The sequence below is a fragment of the Piliocolobus tephrosceles genome, chromosome 5 (assembly GCF_002776525.5).
Source record: "Piliocolobus tephrosceles isolate RC106 chromosome 5, ASM277652v3, whole genome shotgun sequence".
Classification (NCBI taxonomy): Eukaryota; Metazoa; Chordata; class Mammalia; order Primates; family Cercopithecidae; genus Piliocolobus; species Piliocolobus tephrosceles.
In genome coordinates, this window is record NC_045438.1 from 115,994,602 (window position 1) to 116,008,335 (window position 13,734).

Below are 13,734 nucleotides of genomic sequence, written 5' to 3' on the forward strand. Positions count from 1 at the left end.
GAGAGAGGGATTCAGGCCTTGGTATAGATTTTTTCAGTAAAAAACAATCTTCAGTCTGTAGAATTAAAAAATAAAAATAGTGAGAAAAAAACTGATATGATGATCAGCTGGGAATTGTAAACTCAGCGAACAGTCCACGAAGTGTTAGAGTTACTGCTTTATTGATTAAATTTGTGTTGCTTATGGCCATGTGACCCAGCAACATTAGCACCAGAATCTGAGAGTGCAGCCCAGATATTTGTTTTAACAAGTCCTCCAGGTGGTTCTGATGCTTCCCGCTAATGTTTAACAACTGTTGGCTTAGAACAATTATGTAAATTTAAAAATCAGGGACCTGGAAGCAACTTCTTTATTCAAAGCCCTGTAGCCTCATAAAGATGATTTTAGGTAATGTCTACAATATCACTTATGACATAAATGAATTTGTTATAAAATTACATGTTAGTGTTAGATTAGTTAACTAGTTAGATTGTTAACTAGTTATAGGGAATCTAACATGTTGTGTAGAGGATATCTGACTAGAGTCAGTTTCCCATCTGGAGAAGAGTCTAGTCTTTACAACTATTTGCTAACAACATAAAAACTGTTAAGAGTTCAAAGGAATGCTAACAATCAGTTGGGTTTTCATTTTATTTTTCTATAAAGGTAACATGAAATTTGCTGTTTAACCACTTTGAATACAATTCAGTGACACTGATTACTTAATTAGGTGGCATTAATGACGTTCCACCTCAGCTACGTTTTTTCAATTAAGAAAAATGTTTTCACAACGATTACCTTTCATTAAATGTGCTCAGAACGTCCATCGACAGCCTCCATATTTCTAAGTCTTGATGGTTGATCGAGCCGCTCTGCAACGAGGCGTTCGTTTGGAGTCGGAGATAGCCTTGTGGTCAGCAGGCGTTAGGGGTCCCTGGGCGCTGTGCGGCCCTTGGCCCAGAGCTGCGCCGCGCGGCTCGGCCGGGCGAGCAGAGGCGAACGGGACGAGGTGCAGGGACGCGCAGGGCCAGCGAGGGGAGCTGCAGGGTAACTTTTCCCAGGGAAAGCAGCCGGTCGTCCCCAGTAGAAGCCACCCAGCCTTTTGTTTGTTTTCCTGCCGGAGGCTAGAAAACGGCCGGGTTCCTGCTGCACTACCATGCGCCGTGCGGCCCGTGCGACTCGGCGGACCTCGCGGGCGTCCCTGCACGGAGCCCTCGGCCGGTCTTAGCAGGGATTGTCCCCATTTCCAGCTCCGGAGCTGGCGGCTGTGCCCCACTCGTCGAGGAGCTGCGCTCACCGCAGGGGCGGGCCCCCGCCTGAGTTCGCGGCGCCAGTAAGTGGGGCTCCGGGATTTGGGGGCTTATGCCGGGCAACCTGTCACTTTAGTAGCTGCTGGGCTGGGGCGGCGGGGAGACCGCTGGCCGGTGGCCCCGTGATGGATCGGAGGCGCAGGAAGAGGCTAATGGGTTATAGTTTCTTTCCGCGATCATATGGTTCTCTCCTTCCTGGTATGAAAACTCGGAGCCTAGAGGATTTTGATGGGTGATTATCTTTTAGTCTTAAAGAGAGGGAAGACCCTAGCCCATTTGAAGCCTCGTTGCGGGGCACGTTGAGGACTTGCTCTTGGAATTTCCCTGACTAGGCCCTTGGCTGTCCCACAAGGGGTCTGAGCAAAAATCCTCGCGTACTTATTTTGCAACCATTTTTTTACTGGATTTCTTTCTGCTCTGACTTCTTTCTTATTAATCTGAGTAGCTGTTATGAGATGGATATTGAAGGATTTTTCAGAACAACTGATTCTTTTGTAATGTTAACCTTTTAAAGTTTGACTTTGACACTAACATTAAGGACTTATATGTAAGGTAGCTAATGCATCATTCTGCAGAGAAGAGTATTCCATTCCACTTATAACTAAATAAGACCTGCTTTTGCTGGAGATGGGCTAGGCTGAGGGATTTCCAGACTGAATTTTACAAGCGGGGCTGGATTTCTCTAAAGTATTGGCGCTTGTGGTTTTTTTGTTTTTTTGTTTGTTTTTTGTTTTTTTTTTAAACCGGGAGAACTCTTTGTAGTAACAGAAGTTTGATAGTTACAGTTTTCATTTCTCACATTTCCCAGTGAGTGGGGTTTCAGGGTGTGCTTCAATAGTGAATGGCACCATTGCCGAATATAAAGTTTAAATGAGCTTTAAATTTGTGTAGTCAACATATAAATTATTAAGAAGAATTTGTGTCTCATATGCTGAACTGTGCTGGGAGTTAATATATGCATAAATATGCACATTTAAAATAGTTTCTGAACAATGCGCTACAATTTGGTAAAGACTCTTTAAGGCTTTCCTATCTACTTGAGATCAGGACTTGTAAAACACTAGGAAGTAAGCATAGAAAGGAAAGCAGTCCTGGGATCCTTTATTTAAAATGACATCCCGTACCATTCCCCATTCTCTAAATGACCCTGCCCGCTTTTTATTTCTCCGTTTCCACTTTGCCTTGTCCCCTTCTCCAAAGTCAAAACTGGCGGCCAGGCAGCGGCGAGGCGGCCACATTTCCTAATGAAACCAGTCTAGGTTCAGATGGTGGAGGGGGTTGCTGGAGGGTTGATGAAGCCTGTCTGATTAGGCAGACCCCTGCTGTCCTTGCCAAGGGAACTCAGCATTTAATCACACAAAAAAGGTCTTTTCACTGAAGTTTCTTCTCCACAGACTAAGTGTAAATGAGCTACTAGGATGTCAAACAAGCCATTTAGGAGTTTTATTTATTGACTGTTCAGTATCATCAGAGCCCTTTTTATACTTTATTGTTTGTTATTCTTATTGCTTTTTGAGGTTCCGAGTACTGTGGAAATTACATTAATCTTGAAACGTTGGAATTATCTTTAACCATCTTTTCCTTCATTTCCTTCATCCTCTGTATCAATGAGTCATCAAGACCTTTGAAATATGTTTTATATAGATCCCTCCTTCTATATTCTAATCTAGTCCTCACTCTTCCTCTCCTGCAGTACTGCAACAGCCTCCCAAGCCTGACTCTTAGTAAGCTCTCATTAAATGTTTGCTGAATGAATGAATGAGAAGCTTCCCTCTGGTCTTTTCAGTGTTCTGTTGCCTGTCTAATCTTTAAAATGACCACCTCATCGTGTCTATTCTGGATGTGCAACCTTCAGTTTCTCTCCATTATGTACTATCTCAAGTCTAAAATATTATGCCTGACTTCTCAAGGCCTATCAGCCTCGCCCTTCCTGTCTAAAATCCTCTTTTCATTTCAGCATGCATCTTTGCACTCTAAGCAGTCTGGTTTTCTCGCTGTCCTGCTAATGTCCCGCAGTGCCACTGCTCATAGTGCTTTCCCTAGAAACCCCCTCCCTTCTCTTCACCCTCCTGTGTGACTCCTACCTGTCCTCAGAGGAGCCTAAGTCTACTTCTCTTACAGTATTTTCTCTTTCTGTTTCTCAGGATACTTGTTTGTTAGCCCTTCATTATACTGGCTGTATTGATCTCCAATTGGTTTAGGTTAATTTAAGCCTCTTTAGGGCCGGAACCATATTTTATGCATGGTAATGTGGTATCATGGGCTTTGAAGTACGGCAGAATTGGGGCAAGGGCCTGACTCCACTTATTAGTTGTGTGGCCTTCTGTAAATCTCCTAGTATTAATCTCACATGCAAAATAGGGAAAATGCTTCCCCCCAGTTTCACCCCCGAGTTGTAGTGTGAAGATGGTCTATAGTGCCTACCCATAACTAGCATATACCTGATAAAGGTCTGCTTGTCCCTTGACAGTAACTTAACAGAGTCCAATTCCTGAACACTCAGCCTGGAGGCCTAGAGAACCAGGGTAACCATGCAGTGAATCCTTAGTAAGTATTATCCTGCCCTTACTTAAAATGGCTTGAGCTTAGGTTATTCCTGGCTGCAGCTCTGCTTCTGGGATCTGTTGCTGTTTTTCCATCTGACCCTTGCCAGGAACACTACTGCTTAATTTTTTTTTTTTTTTTTTTTTTTTTTTTGTACTGCTGCTCTTGCAGCAGTCTCCTCGGTTTCATTTTGTAGGATCTTGCAGAGCTGGAGTGGTCCCTAACCCTTCTATTGATGTTTGCCCTGATAAAATGCATTTTTCTGCTTGTGGGATCTGTGTGAGTGTGTGTATTTGCCTGGCGGTTCCTTGGGAGAATTCTGGGTCTAATGACCCCTCTGTATGTTGATCTGAAAGCCTGTGAATAGTATCTCACTTAACTGTTGAGTCTTTCACCTGTGGTCTTTGATAACTGTCACTTTCTGAGAAGGGCCTATGTTTAGAGTATTAGAAATCTCCTATCTATGGACCTCAGTGTTTATGGCTGACGTGGTTGACAGGGAGAATGTGCAAACAGAGGTATGTGCCAGATGACTTATACACGTGTTTTGGGATTATAGTATAATTGTATCTTAGTTTGTGGTTGTGCTTACCTTTGAAATACAGTTTTAACTTCCTCATAAAAACACATATGTTCTAGAAAATTACCTAGTAAAAAGAATTTAGTGAAACAGATCATTTTCTGGGGTGAATTGCATTAAAATGCTAAGGAAATGTTGTGGCAGAAAGAGAAATGTTGTGGCAGAAAGAAAATCAGAGATGCCTTTCATTGCAACCAAAGAAGTAAAAGCAGCAGCTCAGGTCTATGTCAAGATGGTAACCAAGGTTGATGTGGGCATCCTCATTCAATCTGTCTGCTCCTAGTGAACTGCTGTCCAATATTAGGAAAAACTACTACTCAACAGGTTTTAGGGAAACGCTCAACCCAAACAGTAGGCTTCTATTCCTGATTTTCTTCCAAGGAAACTGAACTATCGTTGCACATTAAGTACCTGACTCACTGTGCTTTGAAAGTCTTCCTGGGTAGGAAGAGTGTCTTGTCGTGGCACTCATCTGAGCAAGCTGAAATCAAATCCAGCATATGTTGACATGTGAAGTCATGTTTGAGTTTGAGGATAGCACATCTTCAAAGATCTGCTCCCCTTTTTTTAAAAAAACTATATGGGCTCAGGATTAGCAAAATATTCATATGCTTTTTACTAAGGGGAACGTGGGGGAACATTTGATGCATCTTTAGTTGGCTAGAAAACATGTATTATATTCACACATTTAAAAAAATATGCTACTCGGGGCGGGGCGAGGCAGCTCATGCCTGTAATCCCAGCACGTTGGGAGGCTGAGGCGGGCAGATCACAAGGTCAGGAGATAAAGACCATCCTGGCTAACACGGTGAAACCCTGTCTCTACTAAAAATACAAAAAATTAGCCAGGTGTGGTGGCGGGCGCCTGTAGTCCCAGCTACTCAGGAGGCTGAGGCAGGAGAATGGTGTGAACCTGGGAGGCGGAGCTTGCAGTGAGCCGAGATCGCGTCACTGTACTCCAGTCTGGGTGACGAGAGCGAGACTCCGTCTCAAAAGAAAAAAAAAAAGTTACTCGGAAGATAACAAGGATTCTGTTCTTCTTAGTTGGGTCTCTGGATCTCATCTATAAAGTGAGGATGTTGAATAATCATTAAGGTCCTTTACAGAAAAAAAAAATTATAACTCTATTGTCTGAAGTTTCTTCAACATTAGGCTTTGAACATAGGTCCTAATGAATTTAGCATTCAAATCTATATTAATTAGCATTCAGTTATATTTTATCTTTAAATAAGCTAATCATGGCTGTATAAAAAATAATGCCTCAGAACCAAACAATAAAGTATTGTAGTGTAATGTCCAACTGTATTTGACAATATCATGAAAGTAACTATCTGCTTGAACTTGTAGTTCCTAGCAAATGATTGTCATCCTCACTCACTTTTTTTGAAATGAAAGGGCCAAAATGGTGCCTGACTTTTCATTTGGTGCTTTTCCCACCATGTCAAGAACCCTTAGTAGCCACTTGATAAATGTACAACGATGGCCCAGAGCTTATGAGAACCACACGTTTTTTTTTTTAGGAGAGATCAGTGTGAGTTATTTTTTTACCTTTCTATAGGTGAAGCATGACCTGTGATAAAGTATTGATAACATGTAACTGCCCTTGTGACTACCATAAAAGATGATGCCTGAGAACCGGAAAGGTAAAGTACTATTGTGTAATGCCCAGCTACATGTTTGGCAATATCATGAAAGTTACTAGCTGCATGAACTTGTGGTTCCCCGAAGATCGTTATTAATGGTTTTGCCCTCTTGGACATTGCCTTTGCTTTAAAGGAGAATTTCCTAGAGAATGATTTAACTAAGACAAAGGTGAGTGAGAAAAATGTAAGATATACATGCCTTCATGTTATCTTAGCTGTTGAAAAGCAAATTTTTTCCTAAATAAGTGTAAAAGTTTTTAGAAGGAGTCATAATTTTGGTACCATAGTCCCAATACAGTTGTCCAGTTTGCAAAGAAGTGGGGCGTGACAGGATGGCAGTGAGGATGGACATGGTAGTATAGGAAAATCACCTATGGTCAGGATTGCCTTTTGAAGCTCCATAAGTTGTTCATTCATTAGTTAATTCATTCAACATGTCTTTATTGTGAGTCCGTACTTGTGCCAACTATGCCAGTTCTCTGGGAACTAAGTACTGGGAATACAGTTGTGAACACAGCAGTGTTTCTGCCCTCACAGAGCTTATATTCTAAGGTTAAACATAGCTTGTATGTAGCCCTGTAACCTACGGGTAAATGAGGATTTTATGGAGAGTACTAAAGTGCTTCTGCTTATTTGGGAGGTTTCCTCATTTTCAGGGCTTGACAAACTATGGCTTGTGTGCCAATCCTTCCTGCTGACTGTTTTTGTAAATAAATTTGTACTGGAACACAGCCGTGCCCATGTATTTACATATTGTCTTTGACTCCTTTCATGCTACAATGGCAGAGTAAAGTTGTGACGGACATGGAGGGCCTGCAAAGCCTAACCTGTTTACTGACCCTTCACAGAAAAAGTGTGCTGATCCCTGCCCTATTTTATTTTTACATTTAGTTTACTTCCTTTACGTTAATTCATTTTGATTTTTTTTATACATGCTAGGAAAGCATCTTACCCTGAGATCAGCTCCTCTGTCAAATGTGTTGTAATATGTATATAGATACTGATAATATGTGGCTGACTTTGTAACTACCATAAAAGATAATGCTTTAGAACCAGAAAGGTAAAGTATTATTGTGTAATGTCCAGCTACTTATTTGCCAATATCATGAAAGTTATTATCTACATGAACTTGTATGTGATATGCTGTTAGTCACTCCCCTATCTTCACTATCCCTTATCTTGCCCACCCCTGAAACACAGGCAAGCAGGACTGTTGCCACCCTCGGCAGTTTTCATTAAGCTGGGGACTTTCAATCTAGCTCATCTACAGTTTCACACATGTCAGGGTAAAGGTTTGTTTTTCTGGCTATTTTTTATTTTTTTAACATTTCACCTTTACATCAGTTCTTTACAGTCCACCAAAGCCAACTGTGTGTCCTAGTTTAAAAATTATCTGCAAGCGATTGAAGAATTTTTTTAAGGTTCAAGGCATGAGCACCTTTGATATTGTAAGAGAAGCGACAGGGAGTTGTGGAAGCTTCTCATAGGATTAAGGACCTAGTGCAGGATGAGTTCTTTTTTCAGAAGTTGGGATTCAAAGAGGAGAGGGATGGTAAAGGTATGAAGCAGTTTCTGGGGCACAGAAGAGGGCACATCATGTAATGGATTATCTTCTCTTGTTAGCATCCAGTTGATGCAATAGCTGAATGCATCTTTAATTCACTCCTCTGTCAAGGTAAAGACAAAGCAAGATCCATGTAAAGAAGGTCCTTTTGGCTTTGTAGCTACTATTCCTTATGCAGAAAAAAAGCAGTAGTCCAAGAGGCAAAATGCTTTAAAGATTCTCTTGCTAAAATGTCCATAGGCAGAAGAATTAGGTCCAGGAGAAAAATAAAAACCCAGATGTACTATTTCTAGTAACTTTTTAAAAGAAATTAACAGTGTTCACTGACTTTTGTAAAGTTAGGACACATTCAAACCTAGAATACAAAGTGTGATTATAAATCTGTAAAGGTAAAAATGGAACTCGGAAGTACCATGAGAAGGGTCATCTAATGATTTTGCATATAATCCACTTTTCCCAGGAGGATAAATGAAAGTAACAGAATATTTTCCATGTAAGATAATTAATGCAAAGGGAGACAAGCTTCTTCTAAGGAACTGAATGGTGTCAATGGGCCTGGTAAACCACAACTCCCAGAGAACGCCAAGTTTGTTGTAATTTTTTGTCTTCTGTCTTAGAAAATGTGTAATGATGGCATTAATTCATTGATTAAGGTTTCAAAATAAAGAATGAACTACCATTTTCCCTGCCCCTCGCCTCCGTTTTTTAGGCTGTGAATGAGCAAGGCACCTGATGCGAGCTGCTGGCCTTGAGCAGATGTTCTTTGCCTGCACCGAGGATTGAAGCTGAGGGGAGGGAATTGGGGCAAATCACAGGAAGGTTTTCCCCAGTGTCACCTAGCCAGGAACATCCTAACATTGACTTCAGAGGTTTGCTGGAACTCTTTGAAAGAGAGATAAAGCTGTCTTTCTTTGTTAGTTGGGTATAGCCTTACCCAAAGGCCAGAGGCCTGATCTGACCGCATGGAGGGGCCTTTCTGTGACTCTCTGAGACTCAGTCGTCCTGGCATTGTTGTGGGAGGGCCTAGGCTGCCTCCCTGCCCCAGCTATTCTATAGTATTCACTGTTCTTCCACTTCAGAACTTCCAAACTTTTAGTTGGGCCCAACAGTTTATCTTTATTTTGCGTATGACAAAATAGAAGCACTGAGAATTTTGAGGTACTTAGCCAAGGTGGTACAGAAAATAAATAGCAAAGACTAAAACTCAAATTTGGGCCCTTCAAACACTCTTTGAGGACTTGCTACTGCAAGTGGAGTGAGAACACGAAGATAAAGGAATCTTGGAGAGTGTCGAGGATGAAGCAGAGGGTGCACCTGCAGGTCACTGCCACGGGGAAGGGGCCGGCAGTGAGGTGAGGACAAGGCACTATGGCATCAAGGGAGAGGGGCCATTCTCTGGATCTATATGTGTGGGTTGGGGCAGGAGGCTTGGAAGATGTGATGTGTGAGCTCGGAAGAGAAGGAATTGATGTTTAATGTTCACTGGGGCCTGGCTGAGGCACTGGGGCCTGACTGAGGCACTGGGGTGCTTGTGCGTCTCTTGAAAGAAAGGTGTGTAGCATACGGGGTCCTTCGGTGGCACTGTCTTCTCCGCTAACCTTTGTTCATGTGATGCAAAAAGCAGAAACATTTATCCGTTTTTTTCTTAGACAAATGCTAGCTCGATTCCTGATACAGAGTCACAGAATCACGCAGCTTTAGAGGAAGAAACCACCTTAGAGCAAGTCCAATGCCCTGATTCCACCGAAAGTAAACCCAAGGACCAAGAGATGCCCCGAGGCACAGCAGGTCAGTGCTGAGTGGAAACTGGGACCAGTCCCTCACTTTGCCTCCACCGTGGGCATGTTGGTGCTGCTGATGGCTCCAGTGGATTCGCTGATGTTTAATTGTAGAATGAAGCCAAAAAGAGCATAGCCATATCACTGGTTTCCATATTTGGGCTTTGAGATACAAAGTACTACTTCTGTTCCTCTCATTTTCAGATCCTCCAAAGATTTCATGATCTTTTGAAACCTTTTCCTTAAGTTTGGTACAGTCAGCCTGGGCTCCTATCTCATTTCTGCCATATTAGTCGTATAACTTAGACATGTAACTTGTGTCTCAGTTTCCTTCTCTGTAAAATAGGGATAATAGTAATAGTACCTACCTGGTAGAGTTATGAGGGTTAAATATACTAATAATATATGCATAAGCACTTATAATAGTACTATGTACATGCTACTAAAATTACTATGTTTTGGGCATATTTGATATATTAGGGTGCTAAGTGTAGATTCGTTATAGTGAATGATTTATCCAAGTGAATTCTTAGAGTCAAAGTAGAATTTAGAAATACTGCGAGTTAGAAATACATGCTAATTCTCAAGGTAATGGACAGGCTGCTACATTCCATTCATTTCTCAAGCAGTGTTAACTGTCTGTACCAGAAGCTGAATTTAAATGCTGTCAGGGCAGAGGAGGAAAATAAAAGACTCAAGGAAGCTGGGTGTGTGCTTGTCAAACAGTAAGAAATTTCTCTTCTCTTCTAAAAAAGAACAATTTTTATTCCCTTCCAATTTTTCTTTAAGCATAAGGTGTTTTTTTTTTTTTTTTTTTTTTCAGGCTTTTACTTTGTCACTTTTGATATAGGCATAGGAACAGAGAAATATTTTTCATCCAGTAAAACAAGTGGCTATGAAGGCACACACAAAAAAGGACAGCTTTAAAAAAAAAAATGGCAAGTGACAACAAGGAAAAAATGGGGACTGTGGTGAGCTGCAGAGCACACACCCAGCCTGAAGAGGTGGGGACATTTCTTCCATTTCTTATTACCATGAAGAGCTAAGGACCTCAGGTGGCTCCAAATCGGGATTTATATAGGACATTCCGTTTTTTCTTTTGAGACGGAGTCTCACTCTGTCCCAGGCTGGAGCGCAGTGGCGTGATCTCGGCTCACTGCAACCTCTGCCTCCCTGGTTCAAGCAATTCTCCTGCCTCATCCTTGCGAGTAGCTGGGATTACAGGTGCACACCACCATGCCCGGCTAATTTTTGTGTTTTTAGTAGAGACAGGGTTTCACCATTTTGGCCAGGCTGGTCTCGAACTCCTGACCTAGTGATCTGCCACCCTTGGCCTCCCAGAGTGTTGGGATTACAGGTGTGAACCACTGCACCAGGCTGAAATTCCTTATTTTTAAATCTGGGATTCAGCCCCCAGAGTGCCAGTGTGCCATCTCTGGTCCACACAGCATGGAATCTCCATATGCTAATGTCGTATACTCAGAGATTTCAGGCTAGAACTGTCAAGTCTTGTTCACTGTGCAAAGTTAAAGAGAAGTACGCTTTGATAAAGAAAATGTGGTACATACACACCATGGAATACTTCGCCGCCATAAAAAGATATGAGATCATGTCCTCTGCAGGGACATGGATGAAGCTGGAAGCCATCATCCTCAGCAAACTAACACAGGAACAGAAAACCAAACACCACATGTTCTCACTCATAAGCAGGAGTTGAACAATGAGAATACATGGACACAGGTAGGGGAACATCAGGGCCTGTTGTGGGGCAGGGGGGCAAGGGGAGTGAACTTAGAGGACGGGTCAATAGGTGCAGCAAACCTCCATGGCACACGTATAGCTATGTAACAAACCTGCACATTCTGCACATGAATTCTGGAACTTAAAGTAAAATCAAAAAGATGAGTACATTCTATATTTTAAAATGGAATGTCCTTGTTCACTGGGTAAGTAAGCACAGATTTCTGATTTCATCTCTAAAACACCCAACTTTGAATGAATGAAAATCGCTGCTGTGCAATTTAGATGACTATGTAAAAGTCTTTGGGATGTTTTGCTGGGGAGCGATAGGCTAAATAATAACCTGCAAAGATACCAAGTTCTAATCCTTGGAACCTGTGAGTGTTACTTTATATGACACAATGGACTTTGCAGATGTGATTGAATCAAAGAATCGGAAATGGAGTGATTATCCTCCAGTATCTTGGTGGCCTTAAATGAAAACACAAGTCCTTATAAGCGAGAGACAGAGGAAGATTTAAAAACAGAAGACAAGAAAATGTGATCATAGGGCAGAGATTGGAGTGATGTGGTCATAAGCCAAGGAGTGCTTGCAACCACCAGAAGCTGGAAGAGACAAAGAATGGATTCCCTCTAGAGCCTCTAAAGGAAGTGCCAGCACCTTTACTTCATTGCAGGAATGTTAGTTTCGGACTTCGGACCTCCAGAAACCTGAAAGAATAAATTTCTGCCCTTTTCAGCCACCAACTCTGTGAACATTTGTTGGAGCAGCTGTGGGAAATTAATATAACTGATAAGGAAAACTGTATAGTTTAAAAAAATTAATTTTTGTTATCTATACCTGGATCGGAATATGGATAAGTGACATGTCCTTAACAAGAAAAATTACCTGTAGTTTAGAAATTGGTGGCCCAGAGCCTTCCTTGAGATTCCTAGCCAGTGATCCACAAAGTGACTCCTTCCTTGTGCACCAGTAGCACTCTCATCTCCACTCCTCGTAGGAACTTAACCCAGCGTCCATGTCTCCTGGTCATTTGTGTATTTCCCACCTCTCCAACTGCATGAGAAGTCCCCAGAGGCCAGATCTGCCATTCGCAGATCTGTGGATCTTCTATCTCAATACTGAACACAGGGCCTTATACTTAATTTTTCACTTGAGTGATGCGTTGTTGATACTTTAGTGTCTTGAGCATATTTCACATATTGCTATATATCAAAAACGTATATTTACATGCTTTTTTAAATTAAAAAAAAAATTTTTTTTTTGGGACGGTCTTGCTCTGTTGCCCAGGCTGGAGTGTGTTGGTGTGACCTAGGCCCACTGCAACCTAGGTCCACCTCCCAGGCTCCAGCAATCCTCCCACCTCAGCCCCATAAGTAGCTAGGACTACAGGAATGCACCATCACGCCCAACTAATTTTTGTATTTTGTAGAGATGGGGTTTTGCCATGTTGCCCAGGCTGATCTTGAACTCCTGGATAAGCAGTATGCTCACCTGGGCCTCCCAAAGTGCTAGGATTACAGGTGTGAGCTACCACGCCCAGCCTATATAATTTTATAAAATAAATATCACATATTTACATATATATTTATAATATATGAATATTATATTTATAGGTATGTGAATATGTATATAGATACACACACACACAAATGCGAGTAAACCTCACAACCATAGAAAAGACAATAGTTGGCTTTTTTAACAAATTGTAAAGAATCCAACAGTAGAAACAGCCTTCTACTTATGGACTGAGGTCTCAATGGAGTGACTTATGGGTAAAATATTATGCTGCCAGTGTGTGGTGTCTGGTCTATACAGTGTGAAATCTTTGTATGCTAATGTCATATACTCAAGAGATTTCAGGCTGGAATTGTGATGTCTTTTCAAGTACCGAATTTTTGATATTTGCCTGCTTCTTTGAAGCACTGACTCTGTAGATGTAGGTGTCTCCCATTAAGTATCAAAGAAGGATGTATTAATATTAATACACTAAAAATAGTCATTAGAGTGCTGAAACCTTTTTCCCTGTTAGAACTCCAATTGAGGCTGGCCACAGTGGCTCCCACCTATAACCCCAACACTTTGGGAGGCTGAGGTGGGCAGAGTGCTTGAACTCAGGAGTTCAAGACCAACCTGGGCAACATAGCAAGTCCCCGTCTCTACAAAAAATACAAAAGTTAACCAGGCATGGTGGTGTGTGCCTGTAGTCCCAGCCAATCAGGAGGCTGAGGTGGGAGGATTGTCTGAGCCCATGAGGCTGCAGTGAGCCATGATCACACCATTGCACTCATCTGGGAGACAGAGCAAAACCCTGTCTCACAAAAAGAAAAAAGAACTCAGCTTGAGAGTTCTGTGTTTGCCTTGGTTGCCTTTGACTGAAGCTCTGTGGCTGTCTATAGTAAATGTCACTATCGATGACATGCAGAGTGGTCCCCACGTTGTGCCCCACTTGTCATGCAAAGTGGAATCCTTTCATGTTTCCCACCTGCCATGTTACAGGCACATGACTGGATTCCACAAGGTCACACAGCTTCAGCTAGCTAGTTGTCCAAGCAACCTGGAGTGATACCGAGTGCCATTTTTGGACATTCTTTT

The 13,734-nt window shown here is 42.0% G+C and overlaps 2 protein-coding genes across 9 annotated transcripts in view; one reads left to right on the top strand and one right to left on the bottom strand.

Annotated features, from left to right (window-relative positions):
* Positions 1–944, bottom strand: part of FBXO9 (F-box protein 9) — a 37,032-nt gene extending 36,088 nt beyond the window's left edge. The window contains exon 1 of the mRNA XM_023223014.2: positions 778–944. The gene's annotated coding sequence lies outside the window, so the exon portion shown is untranslated. The remainder of the gene's footprint in view (positions 1–777) is intronic.
* A 116-nt stretch (positions 945–1,060) lies between these two features.
* The window catches only part of CILK1 (ciliogenesis associated kinase 1), a 60,421-nt gene continuing 47,747 nt past the window's right edge, over positions 1,061–13,734 (top strand). For 2 of the 8 annotated variants that reach the window (XM_023223005.3, XM_023223009.3), the window contains exon 1: positions 1,061–1,312. The gene's annotated coding sequence lies outside the window, so the exon portion shown is untranslated. Of the gene's footprint in view, positions 1,313–3,759; positions 3,837–5,971; positions 6,057–6,113; positions 6,226–9,269; positions 9,409–11,102; positions 11,139–13,734 lie in introns of those variants that run through there. The other 6 variants (XM_023223006.3, XM_023223003.3, XM_023223007.3 and 3 more) reach the window with 6 other exon arrangements.